This window comes from Physcomitrium patens, chromosome 6, assembly GCF_059467195.1.
Source record: "Physcomitrium patens ecotype Gransden chromosome 6, ASM5946719v1, whole genome shotgun sequence".
Taxonomy (NCBI): Eukaryota; Viridiplantae; Streptophyta; class Bryopsida; order Funariales; family Funariaceae; genus Physcomitrium; species Physcomitrium patens.
Window position 1 is genome coordinate 6,705,782 of NC_143415.1, and position 14,673 is coordinate 6,720,454.

Consider the following 14,673-nt stretch of genomic DNA (forward strand, 5'->3'; position numbering starts at 1 on the left):
TAATCTACTATAAGAACATAAAAGAGTGTAAGCTCTCATTTATGCTCCAAAATTTTATTTTAATTTTACTTTCTTATTTTATGATAATTAAACATATTAGATTAAGATTTATGTAAATAAAATCTAATTATATTAAATTCTTAGGATTATAAACTTTGATGGTGTGGTTGGTCGTTTTACTTATTTCAAAAGGAACCTCCTAGAATAAACCTGTATAGGGGAATTCGAACACGAGGAGTGACTAGTTGCTTGAGCGTTCACGTTAGGGTCACACAATTAATTACCTCCAATGTATTGTCTCTATTTTCATTGTCTAAGCACACAAGGAAACTATAATCTCTCCTTTCACTTTATCAATCTCTTCCTTATAACAATTTAGTCATACCAATAATTGTTATTTCCACCAATATATCTTCACTCTTATAATCTCCAACTGTAATACTGCAACATCACAGCTTCAGCACACAATTACCCTCATTCCAATTACTGGAATTCTTCACACAGAACTACCATTCACATTACAGTGTTTCACACAACCACAGATTCACTCTTTTTGCTGAACTACATTCAGATTTTAGCATTCAATCTCTCTTCTTCTCATTCAATAACATATAATTCCATTCACACTTTCATTCCATGATTCACTTCACAATATTCAGAAACTCTCAATACTCTTATTTCAAAGAACATAACAACAAAAGAAAAGAGGTAGCACCAAGCTTACCCCGGCTCACACTATCACAGTAATGGTCGTTTCTTCCTCTCTCTCATCCTCCTTATCCTACCACGAGATACCAACTGCTACATCTCTAATGAAAACTGCTTTTCTTAACTATTCATCCATTTTAACTACTGAACTACCTTTCCAACAGTCATCTATCCCTGTTTACACTATAAACTAAGTATCTACAAATCAGCAAATAACTACTTATTCTACATAGCCCCACTCCTAACTGTGCAGCGTCCTCGCAAACACCCAGTTCGAAATTGAACTGGTGACTCCTTAGCATTTTCCATATTCATTGCTACTGATTACAATTCTAAAGTCACTTCTTCGTCTTCCCCATCTGATACATTTATTGGGACTATGTTCAATCTGGTCGTTAAATCTTCATTAAGTGCTCCCAATTCACGGACTTGACTTTCCAATTGTAAAATTTGGGTGTCTTTCGCCTCTAATTGGTATTGTTGTTGCTTCACCTTCTGTTCCAATTCGCCAATTGAACCTTCAATTGACCTTTGTGGCCATCGAACGCTGACCAATTCTTCCTCCAATTTCTTTGCAACCTCCTTCAGAGTGTGATCTCCCCTTGCATTTTCTCTGTTTTTACTCTGAATTGGTCACTCATCATCTTCTTTTCTTGTTCCAAATTTGCTATCTTCGTTTGGTTCAATTCCAATTGTTGCTTCATTTTCTCAACTTCCAATTTCGCTTGATTGAGAGAATTGGAGAGTTCTTGTTTTTGATGCACCATTCTTTGGTGAAGGCGCTCTCTTTCCTTTTTCCACACTTGCTGTTTTACTCCAAGGGCATGCTCCAGTCTCGAATTGGCTTCTTTGGTGGCCCTATTCATCCGATCTTGTTCCAAAAGTTTTTGACATTGTTCTGCCATTTCCCTCTTACATGCCACCAATTGCTGCTTAAAATTCGTATGATCAACCAATTCGTTTGCCGTCTACTGCAATTGGGATAATTGTACCAAAAATCACTCTTTCACACTGTTTTCCTCTGGTGTTCGATGTTGAATGTCCACTGGCCTATTGTCTCGCTAAGCCATTGGACCCCTCTCCTGAACACTGATTGGTTCTCCCGCTTGCTGGCTTGTTTCTCCTGGTCCCCATGGAAGTGCCAATAAATTGCTCCTCAATTTTGGTAGTACTGGAGCTGCTCTCGTCTTCCCTTTCTCCGGCAACAGTTGACTCAACTCATAAATAATTGTAGACTGTATATAGTTGGAACACAAAAGCATTGCAATTCTACCCGACCTGCGCTTGTAACTCAACTCTGCATGAATTCTGGTGGCCACGTACGCTGTCCAATTGAACACCATACCCTCGAAGGAGCCTATTGTCGCATATAATAATCGTTTAGCCATATACATCGAATGTCTATTTAATCCCAACCTCTTCTGAACGAAGCGCATCCACTCCATCAATTTTGGTGCAAGTGCATCCGCCGTCCGCCATCCTTGATTCCTTTCTAGCAACGTCATACCTCCTTTAAAATAACTCTCCGGATTGAAGTCTGAAGACTCTTCTGCGTCAATCGCTAACTCTCCTATTGGTAATTGTAATGTCTTATGCAAGGTATTCTCATCAATTCCCAAAGTCCTCCCTTTTACAACACTCGAACCATCCTCAGGATCAATTCTAGACAAAATACTGAAGACAGCTACACAGAGTGCCTCTCTCCTAACTGTTTAACTAGTTATGAAACAAGAATCCCTAATCTTGATTGCTGATGTTCTAATACACTAATCAACCGCCGTCATTTGCCTCCGATTAGACACTTATGATGGCAGGCAAGTCATCATGAACGGCACGTTTGCCTCCTCCAATCTTGATAAACCCACCCCCGGGTTTATGTGTAATACAGGCGTAGTCGGTTTCGATTGATACGGGTTGTGAATTTGGTTCCCGTGAAATCTTCCAATTGGACGGAACCATTGGGAAAGGCGGCCAATACGCGATAGGATCTATGCCACCGAATTTGAAATTTTCTCGGAAAATTGTGAAAACGGCTATCGTATAGCAGGACAAGATCATTGGGCATAAATGATTTTGTGCGGAGTTTACTATCGTAATAACTCTTTCGGCGGTGCTGAATAGCTTCCATGGTCATCAAAGCCGAAGCCCTAATCTCATCCAATTTTTCCAATTCTGTTAACCGATATTAGAGAGATTCTTTATTATCCAACCGTTCTTCCAATGCAATTCTTAAACTGGGAACCTCCAATTCTATTGGTAAGATGGCCTCCTGCCCGTATACCAATTGAAAAGGTGTGGAATTGGTCATTACTTTATATGCAGTTCGATATGCCCACAATGTTACAAATAATTTAGTATCCCAGTCGGTTCCCGCTCCTGAAATAGTCTTTGTTAAGATTTTACAAAGGATACCATTGGTCTTTTTGGTCTGCCCATTGGCACGTGGATGATAAGGGGTAGTTTTTTGATGTTTCATCTCATACTTCGTTGTCAATGCTTCAATGGTTGCATTAATAAAATGGGTTCCTCGATCACTAACCAATTCTTTCGGACAACCAAAACGAGTGATAATGTTCTCATATAAAAATGTTGCTACAGTAGTGGCATTATCAGTTTTTGTTGCCATAGCCTCCGCCCATTTGGTGACATAATCGGTGGCTACTAAAATATAATGTTTCTGTCCATTTCGAGAAGCAGGTGCAATTGGTCCGATGAAATCAATACCGCATTTTTCGAATGGTGCCTGCGCCAAAACTGGTACCAATGGCATGGTAGAAGTTCCAGTAGGTCGACCAATTCGTTGACAAGGGTCACAACGACGAACATATTTGTGAGCATCCAAAAACATTGTTGGCCACCAATAACCAGCCATTAAAGCTTTACGCACGGTGCTATCACCCGCAGAATGTCCTCCACAGCTATCCAAATGACATCCTTCCAATATGGTACACACTTCACTTGGAAATATACAACGTCATAAAATACCATCCCGTCCTTGTTTGTATAATGCGGCTCCAATCATGGTATACGGCCCACTTCTTATAATCAGACGCTTCTTTAATTTTTCATTATAAGAAATTGGAAAAGTTTGAAATGTGAGATATTGGATCAGGTCACTATATTCGGGTGTAATAACCTCCACAGCGAATAATTGTGCATCCGGAAGGGCGTCGTTTATCGGCTCATTACCCAGTATATTCGATAAACAGGACAAGAGATCTGCATTGGCATGTGTCTTGCCAAGGTGAACATTAATTGTAAAATTGAATTCTTGGAGAAGTAACACCTAGCGAGCAATTTGTCCACTCAATTGGGGTTTATTTATCATATACTTAAGCGCATCATGATCAACGTGGAACACAAACGGGTAGCCCACTAGATAATGGCGGAATTTCTGTACAGAATAAATCATGCCGAGGGCTTCTCGCTCGGTAGTATTATAATTGCGTTCGGCCATAATCAATTGTCGACTCGCAAAATATATTGGATGATCATGGTTATTGTCATCCTTCTGACTCAATATTGATCCAATCGCGACGTTGGATGCATCGACATAAACCCGAAATGGTTTCTTCCAGCATGGGGCAACCAGTATTGGTGCAGACACCAATTTTTACTTTAAGGCCTCAAAGGCAACACTGCATTCTATCGTCCAAATGGATCTAGATCCATCCAATAGTGGTTTTTTTAGCAAATTTGTCAATGGCTGACATAGTACCGCAAAGGAATGAATAAAATGCCGATAATAGTTGACATGGCCCACAAAGCCACGTACTTCTGACACCGTCTCTGGCTTTGGTAAAGCCAATATTCGAGTTACTTTATCTAGGTCCGTAGCAATACCGCAGCTAGACACTATGTGGCCCAAGAATCTTCCAGAGGGGACCCCAAATTGACACTTCTCTGAATTCAACGATATACCGTATTTATCGCATTGGTCCAGACATCGTCCCAAGCAGTTCAAATGATCGACTGTCATACTAAACGTGCAAAAATCATCTAAGAATATTTCCATTGACACTCGTAAATAATCTTGAAAGGCCTGTGTCATCACTCTTTGAAATGTGGCTGGTGCATTGCATAATCCAAATGGCATCACTTTGTATGCAAATGTACCCCAATCTGTCGTAAAGGTCGTCTTGAGCTGGTCTTCTTTGGCAATTTTCACTTGATTGTAACCCGAAAAACCATCCAGAAATGAATAACATTCGTGTCCTGCTACGGCATCCAATATACTGTCCATAAAAGGTAGAGGAAAATAGTCCTTCTTGGTAGCAGCATTGAGTTTCCGAAAATCTTGACAGATTCTAATCTTGCCATTTTTCTTAGGTACCATTACCATTGGTGAGACCCATTCGCTATACGGAACTAGATAAATGAAACCCACGCGCAATAATTTGTCCAATTCCTCCTTTACCATTAAGGAATATTTTGGGTTGAGACGGTGTTGTCTTTGACGAACTGGTGTAGCATCCGGAACCAATGTAATACGATGTTCACACACCGTTTCTGGAATACCCTTCAGATCTGCATACGTCCAAGGAAAGGACGATTTATGCCGAAGGAAGAATGCTTTCCACTGACTCAATTTGTTACCTTGAATACCTTTGTATGTCTTTTTTTTCATATTGGGTCATCCATTCGGTAATAACATGATCCGAGTTAGAGGCATCCTCCTGATGCAGTAAATATTCACCGGGGCCACCACATTGGTAGACTCCGCCCTTGGTTGTTGAAGGGATTTGACCTGCCTCAAATTACAGTGAAACTATAGCATCGTCATCTTCCTCAATCGAGTGACTCTTGTTATCTGATGTAAATTCTGATTCGGACAATGGGGTTTCTCCGTGATATTGTACCGGGTACATTTGTAGAACAATCTGGTCACTACCTTTTCCAATTGTCAATGTGTCGCGGCTCCAATCGTTCTTAGCCTTGGCTTGATACAACCAAGGTCTGCCCAATAAAATGGGATACGATAACGTAGAACGCTGTAACCGAAATACAACATAATCAATTTTGTATGTCAATCCTGCGATTACAGTGGCAATATCGCATAAGATTCCCATCGGCTTAACCCGACTATGATCTGCCATTTGTAAGACTAATGTTGTAGGGAGCAATTGCTTTAGATCCAAGTCTTCTATTATATCAACATTCATTAAATTCACACTCGAGCTACCATCGACTTGTACCCCTGGAATTAAAACTCCATCGATTGATACATCGATTGTTGGTGCTCCCGGATCTGGGTTTAAGCTAACTTCATGTATTTCTTTAGTGGGGGATCTCTGCCGTATTAACGCTGAATTCAATGTTGATCGACATTCCGGTGCTACAACCAAAAGTTGCTTCATTGTAATTGAAGGCTGGATAACATCCAAATCCTTCAAAATGTCGTAGGGTTGCATATTGAGAGTAACTCCCAATACTCTTTTGTATTTCATTGGTTTCGTTTTGACTCTGTTCGGCAGCAATTCCTTCCTCTTAGTCGACTCTTCGACCACTAAAGGTTCCTTCAATGGGTACGAGCTTATATTGGGTTGTGCGGGTATTGGGACGTAGTCATTTGGGATTGATCTTGATGTCCCCGAAAAATTGGCACGTGAACCTGAAGTGGATTCTTCGTCTTGTTGAGGGCTCAATATTGGTATACGTCTCAATACTGATATTGGTTCAGTTTGCCTCTTGGACGGCGGTACTATTGTTACTTCGATTGGATCATCCAGGTCCTGAATTGGATTCTTGTCTTTTTGTTGGCCCCTGGTAAGTACTACGTTCACCACCTCGACGCGATGTATTGGTGAGTCCCGTTGAACAGAACCTTTGTCCTTCGCCGGTTGGCTTGTTTGCATCTGCAGGTCCCAATTATTATAATTAAAAGCCGCATTGCACTGCTGATAAGTATGACCAGACTACTTACAATTTCCACATATTGGGGCATAATCATCACTTGCTCTTGGATTAGGACATTCACTCGCATAATGTCCGATTTGTCTGCACCGATAGCAACAAAGTGGTCTTCTGCCAGCTCCTTCAGAGATATTGGGTGTCTCTACTGGTATATAACGGCTCGGTCTATTCCATGTCGGTTGAGTGAAGGATCCTGGTTGACCCATTGGTAATGTAGATTCTGGCATTGGCTTCTGCATGGATGAATATTGATGATATCCTTGCTGATTCACCTCCAAGCCATGGGTATTGGATATACCTTCTTAGTAAAATTTAGAGTTTTGGAAATTGGAATAATTCCTGTTTTGTCTATTCGCTCGATTTCCATTCCAGCCGAACCTATTATTCGTTTGTACTTGATTTACATCCCACAAAGTTGGTTGACTCATGGTCTGTTGTCCGACTTGTTGTTGTTTCCTTAAGTTCCAACAATTGGCAGTGGTATGCTTACCCCCACAAAAGGTACATTGAACCATCATTTGGGGTGGTGAAGAACATTCGGTTACCAAATGACCTTGTCCCTTACAATTGCTACACCAAACATTGGGTCGCATATTGGTCGGTTTATGCCTTTTCTCTTTATCCTTGGCCAGATTCACAGCCAATTCATCTATTTTCTTCGTTAATGTTAACAGCAATGACTCATTGGGATCCCTTGATACCAATTCATTGGTCAATTCCTTTGTAGGTATTGGTTTTTGATATGCAGAATAAGGCATATACGGTTGTGACGATGATGGTAGTACAGCCTGCAATGTAACGGCATTTACTATTCCATGTAGAATTGTACCATAATCACTCCTTCTTGGATAACTTTCCGATGCGTCATTCCAATTTATCACTTGATAACCGCCTTGCGATGGAATCATCGTGGCGCCAACGGTTAAGTGCTGGTCGTAATGACATTCCTCCCATACTTTTGCTCGCTCAAGAAATGCTGCAATGGTAGCTGATTGGGCCTCCTTTACAAACATCTTTAATTTTGGTGGGTGTAATCCATTAACCAATATGGACAACACAAGCGATTCCGGCATTTGGTTGTTTGGCCATTTCCGAAGTATATCTGCTACATGACCATAATATGACTGTACCGCTTCCCCTCGTACCATTTTGCTGTTCATTAATCTTTCTCGAAGACGTTCTTCAAAACCAATTGGTCAGAAATGGGCTAAAAATGCCGTTTTTAATGCCTCCCAATTGATAAATTGACCTACAGGTTGGCGGTTATACCACTCGAACGCTGTGTCTTTTAGTGTCGCTGGCAACCATCTCAGCCAAATGTCTTCTGTCCTTCCATTATTGGCTACACACACCGTCAAGAATTGAGACAAATGTTGATCTCGATCCGCACCTGGCAAACCACGAAAAGTAGGTAATGATGCGATGCTAGTCGTACGATCGCCCAAGGTACCCATTTGAAGTGCAATCGGAACGGCTGATCCTCCTGCCGCCATCGAATTTTTTGTTCCTCTAAAATTTGTTTTAAAATAATCTCTGCTTTCTCTTACTCTAATTACCGAGCTCTCAGCGGTGTCGTGTTGTAACACGAGTATACAGTGAAAATAAAAAGAAAAGGGAATTTTATTAATATTCAGTTACCTCGAATATTGGGAGCATCGACCAACTCCAGTACAAATACTGAGTGGTCAGGTTCAGTTACTCCGTTACAGTCAGCCAGGGCATACTGAAATGCTCCATTCGATTCCAATAACGGGAGTCAGCAGGAAGAGAAGGACCAATTCATACGACGGGTTCAAAGAGCCAATTGGATCCAATTTCGAGAATCCAATCCGGGTCCTCTTATTCAATATGAGACCTGAAATGACCGGTCAACCCAATGCAGTCTAATTACGGAAAATCCAGGTCTTACTACGGGTCTTAGCCAATCTGATGTGAGGACCAATTTGATCCAATTACGGGAACATCCAGGTTACTACTGGACTCTTATCCAATATGAGACCTGAATTGGTCGGGCGACTCAATGTGGTCCCGATTACAGGGTTCGATTCTGTTTCAGGCTGTCCTATTCTCTGTGCCGTTCAGGGAACGTTGTTTTCGGTAAATGGATTTCTTAAAGGTAAAAACGGAGGAGAAAGCTCTGATGATGAGAGCCAATTTTGTATCCAAGCTTGACGGCAAGAGCCAATTTCGGATCCAAGCTTGACAGTGGGAGCCAATTCCGGATCTAAGACGAAACATTGAAGAAATTCAGAGGATAAGGTTAGGGAGGATATAGTTTTGAGGGGGAAGTTTTTGAGGGGGATTAGAGAGGAATGCTTCATGCTTTGGGTTGGTGAAGGAAAGACATAGAATTTGGATTTTTCTTCTTCGTAGAGTTTTGGGAAGATTGAGGCAATCGTTGCTGAAGTCAGTATTGTAATGGTGAATCGGGATTTTTAATGAAGTGGGTTTGAATACTCTTGACTGTTTTGTGAAATTGAGTCACGTCTGTGATTGAAGGATTAAAAGGGTGTCTATAGGATTGAGTATGCGGAGTGAATGAAATTTATTGGGTTAATCTAACAAGACAGTCAGTGGATACAAGATCGTAAGTACAAAGCGGTATTGAAGATTAACAGTTTGGGTTGTTCGGGGTTCTCTGTAACGTCTAGAGACCTACCGGCTGGGGCAAAAAGGACTTCGACAAGCAGTCAAAGAGCATCCATATAGATTTATGGTACATTATTGCAGTCGTTTATATTCCAGCAGTCAAAACTGATAGACTGCTTGACTATCGGCGAATCTCCATACTACCTTCTACAACCAGACGTCCGGCGCATTCTCGAGCAGGAAAGCACGTAATACGATAAAAAGTAGTCAACCCGACGTGAAAGCTTGAGGTGGAAGGTATTGGATTTCGGTTGATTTTATCTTTATTTTTATGGAAAATGAAAATAAAAATTTTGAAGGATTTTTGGGAGGAGTTTCTGGTGGGGAGTCTTCTAAAGGACAAGGTATGCACTTGGATCCGTCTATTGCTAGTTTGTTTCAAGCCTTCTCATTGTCAATGCAGCAACAGCAAAGCAATGATCGAAAGAAAGCTTTGGCAACCAAAGCATTGCAAGCAGTGGTCAATAAAATTGATCAATTTGATGGGAGGAATATTTCAAGGTATTTAAGATGTTATGTTCATGAAATGGAATTAAATCGGGTTTCTGAGAAGAAAATGGTTGCACTATTTGGACTTGCCACGATACCAGAGATAAGAGACCACATTACATCGATTACGGATTGTTATGGGAATTCATGGGAGGATTTTTTACATGCATTGAAAGACGAATATTTCTTGGAAGATGCTGATCGCGTTATTAAGAAGCTGTTTCTGGGATGGATTGAACGGCCCAATAAGAATTTGTAAGCAACAGAGCTACTAAGGGAATTTGAGAGGCAGTACTCTCAATTATCGAAGGTAGAAAAATTGACATTGGAGCCGAACAAAGTTGATCTATTTCTTCAAGCTGCTGATGGAGAATTGCAAGAGAAATTAGAACCCCTTCTTGAGGACAAAGGAGAAGATGAAGGATTGACAACGAAGTGGAAGAATGTTGAAGATGCGGTGGGGTTGCTTACAAAAAAAGAAAGGAGGAAGGATAGGAGCAATATTCCGAAAATAATACAAGCACCCAAAGCTCCAATATGTACAACACCACCAACAATGCCTACAGTTCAACCTTCGACATCCTTATCAAAGAAAGCAGATATGGGGATGGAAGAAATTATACGAGGAATACGAGATCTTCAAATCAAATTAGCAAGACTTGAAGAGAATACTTCTATAAACAATTCGAAGAATGTTTCAAAACAAGGATATGTACAAAGATGCATTTGGTGTGATGATGCTTCACACACTAGAAAAGATTGCAATGAATTTAATAATATGATACGGCAGGGAATTATTTGCTGGAAAGATGGGAAGATAGCATTGAAAAATAGAGAGGATCTTCTTCAAACCAATTTTGGTAAGGGAGGAATGAGAGCATTGGTTCAAGATTATTTAAAAGAGCATGAAACAGTAGCACGAGAAAGTGCAAGTTATGGTGCTAGAGTAGATGATGAAATTGGTGGAAGTACGGAAACTAGTGAGTTTTGGGCTTCTGCCGTTTCTACAATGCAAGAAGGGAAATTACCTCGAGAAGCGTTATTGAGGACTGCAGCTACAATACGAGGTAGAACAGGTTGGGAGGATCTTGTTGAGTCTCTTTCAGTTCATGCATATATTGCTAAGAGCCAACATGAAGCTTTGATGGAAGAAAAGAGACGAGGAAATTTTGATGATACTAGAGAAGGAAATTCTTCTAAGAGGCAAACTCGAGGAGACAAGGCTTGGGAGGAAGCTTCACAAGAATTGCCTGTAAAGGATACCTCAGCATCATTGGGAGAAAAAACAATGGAGACAAAAGATAAGGGCAAATCAATTGCTTATAAGCTACTTTCTGACATTGAAGCGGCAACAGATTTGAAAGGAGTATTGGAAGAACGTATATTAAGCGCTAAGGTGGAATTCACTTTGAAAGAAGTCTTGGAAATTGCAAAGAAGGAGTTTCATGATGTCATCATTGACAGCATTAAGCGAAAGAGGTAATTGATGGGCGAAACTCGAATGAGTCATGCTATTGATGCAAGAATATGTAGAGATGAAGAAGAGGTTGATATTGGTTACAAGCAACCAACAAATGAAAAAAATGGGTATAATCAACGAGTACGTTTCGAAGATTCTATTGACAAGGAAATGGAAACTTTGAGCCATTATACTCGAAAACATTGGACAAGGGCAACTACTGAGGTATTGGTGAAAGTAGGAGATATAGAAGAACCAATAGTTGCTTTGGTCGACCATGGTTCTGAAATAAATCTCATGTCTAAAGATCTTTATAAGAAGCAAAAATGGCCAATTGATATGGAACATGGATGGGCAATTCGAGCAGCTAATAACACATGGGGCGAATCATATGGAGCTTGTCCAGATGTCAAAATTCGGATTGGAGATGTTGTGACGGAGCAGCATTTCTTTGTTCAAGATACAACGTCTTATCCGTTGATTTTAGGACAACCTTATATTACGGCAACATGGATTGAAACAAAAGTACTGGACGATGGTTTTGCTTATGCAAGGGTACGGAGCAAGGATGGGAGGAAAGCTGTACAATTTCTAACAATACCTCCTAACCATGAACAAAATCGAGATAGGTTGAGGGAGAAACCATTGCCAAAGATTGTTGAAGGATTTAAGGATTTTGGGGAGGTACCACTGTAAAGCGAGATTATGGAGGTACAAAAGAGGAGGTACTCTCGCGAGATGAAGGTGCTTTTGATGCGAGTTTTATTGGTATATTAGAGAATGGAAATATTATGTATAAGAAAGTTGATGATTTTAAAAGAAAAGAAAGAAAAAGATTATATGATATTGAAGGACAATTACGCAAGATAGGTACATTGCAAGATGATGAGAGGGTTTTGGGTGTTTATGAAGAAAATGGACTGGAAGATTCATTAGAATTGATTACATCTATTGGATTAGGGGATAATGATAAGATTGTTGAGATTCATTCGAGAGAGGTTTATACCATGCTTGAATCTTTTCATGCACCAGAAGTCATAGTAGAGACGAGATATAAAACGGCAGATAAGAAGGTAAAGCCTGTTGCCGGACTATTACCAGAGGATTCTAAGGAACAAATGGGAGAAGCATCAAAAGAAGCAAGTTTAAGAAATCCAATGAGTATTGGACATCAATTTACTGAAGAGACTTTTGAAAAATTGAAGATTGGTTCTGATAGTTTTTTATTGCCGAAGGAAATTACTTGCTTCAAAAAGATGTTGGCTAAACAAGGTAGATCGTTTGCCTTCGAATCTCATGAAATTGGGTGTGTGGATCCAAATATTATAACACCTATGGTTATCTTCACTGTACCGCATGTACCTTGGAATCTTAGACTGATTCCAGTACCGAGGGCACATTTATCTAAATTGGTGGAACTATTAAAAGAAAAGATAAAGATGAAAATATTGAAACCTTCATTTGCGCCGTATTCTAGTCGATGGTTTACGGTACCTAAGAAGAATGGGTCACTACGGTTTATTCAAGATATGCAACCGGTGAATGCAATAACTGTTAGGAATGCAGGAATAGGACCTATTGTAGATGAATTTGCTGAGGCGTTTGCTGGAAGGGCGATCTATTCAATGGGTGATTTGTATTCAAGTTATGATCAATTTCAACTTACCAAAGGAAGTAGAGATATGACAATGATGAGGACACCACTTGGATTGGTTAGAATGTGCACTCTTCCTCAAGGTGCGACCAACTCAGTCGCGCATATGATGAATGGGATGAATAAGGTATTGAGAGATTTTATTCCGGAAAAGACTATGCCTTTTCTGGATGATGTTCCTATAAAAGGGTGCAGAGAAGGAGACAAGGATGAAACTTTAGATACGAGGGGATGTCGCAGATATGTTGTTGATCATTTAGAAGATTGTGAAAAGATTTTAACTCGGCTTGGAGAAGTTCATCTTACATTATCGGGTATGAAGTCCGTATTTGGAGTACGAGAGGTTGTAATTGTTGGACATTTATGTGGATCCTACGGAAGAAAACTAGATCCGACTAAAGTTGATGCAATTGGAAGGATGAAAGAGAATTGTAATTCTTCAACAGAGGTTTGCAGGTTTTTGGATGCATGTGTATTTTATCGAATCTGGATCCCTCATTTTGCTCACATAGCAGATCCATTATATGAATTGTTACGCAAGGATTACTGATTTAAATGGGAAGAAAGGCATATTCAGGCAATGCAAAGATTGAAGAATTTATTGATGTCACCTCCAATATTGAGGAAGGTTGATTATAAGTGCAATAGACCAGTGATTCTTACTGTGGACGCTAGTCCAATTGCCATTGGATGGGCTGTGGGTCAAGATGATTCAAATGGGAGTAGACTTGCAGTTCGATTTGGGGCTAAAGTTTTAAGTATTCGTCAGCATGCATATTCGCAAGTCAAAAGAGAACTTTGGGGGGTCGTTTCGGCTATGAAAGCTGAAAAGGATTATTTGATTGGGGCAGCAGTAATAATTGAAACAGATTGCTTGCCATTGCTTGGAATGATTATTAACTGTTCAACGCCTGATATTGCAATGTTGAGATGGATTGCTTATATTTAGTCACTAAATCCGGAATTTAAGCATATTACTGGGAAGGACAATTTAGTAGCAGATATGCTATCTTGAGCAAGATACAAGAGGGAGTACGAAATGGTTGAAGACATTGATGATGTCGGATTGAAATTCTATTCAATATCAAATCTCAACAAAGAAGACAAGCTATTTCTTGAAGAATCTTATGAAGGAGAATTATTGGATATTGGTCATTATTTGAATACCTTGACTAAGCAGGGGAATTGGTCTACAGAAAAATTCAAACAAATAAGAAAAAAAGCATATGGATTTTTACTTCGAGATGGATTCTTATGGAAGAGACCGAAGAAAGGAATTGGGATGCCACAACGAGTGATAGGCAAGAAGGATGAAAAACTAAAATTATTAAAGGAGTTCCATGATAGTTTATGGGCAGGGCATAGAAGAATCTGAGCTACTTTTGCTAAAGTCAAGGAACGATATTGGTGGAAAAATATGTATCGAGATGTGCTCTCATTTATAGAGTCATGTGAAATCTGTCAATCGTATTCTAATATCCGACATCGAGATGGTCTTCATCCTACGTATCCTCTGGCTATTCATTTTAAATGGGTTGTTGATTTGGTTATTATGCCGGTTGGGTTATGGCAGTTGAGATATTTGGTTTTAGCTCGTGAAGATTTATCAAATCAAGTAGAAGGAAGAGCATTGAAGATAAAATCTACAGAGGGGATTTATAGGTTTTTGCTTGAAGATGTCATTTGCCGCTACGGATGCGTAGGAAAAATCACTGCAGATCGTGGAGAATTAAATGCACAAGAAGCTCGTAAGTTCTTTGAAAGATGTGGAGTTAAACTATCACTGACTACTGCTTATAAT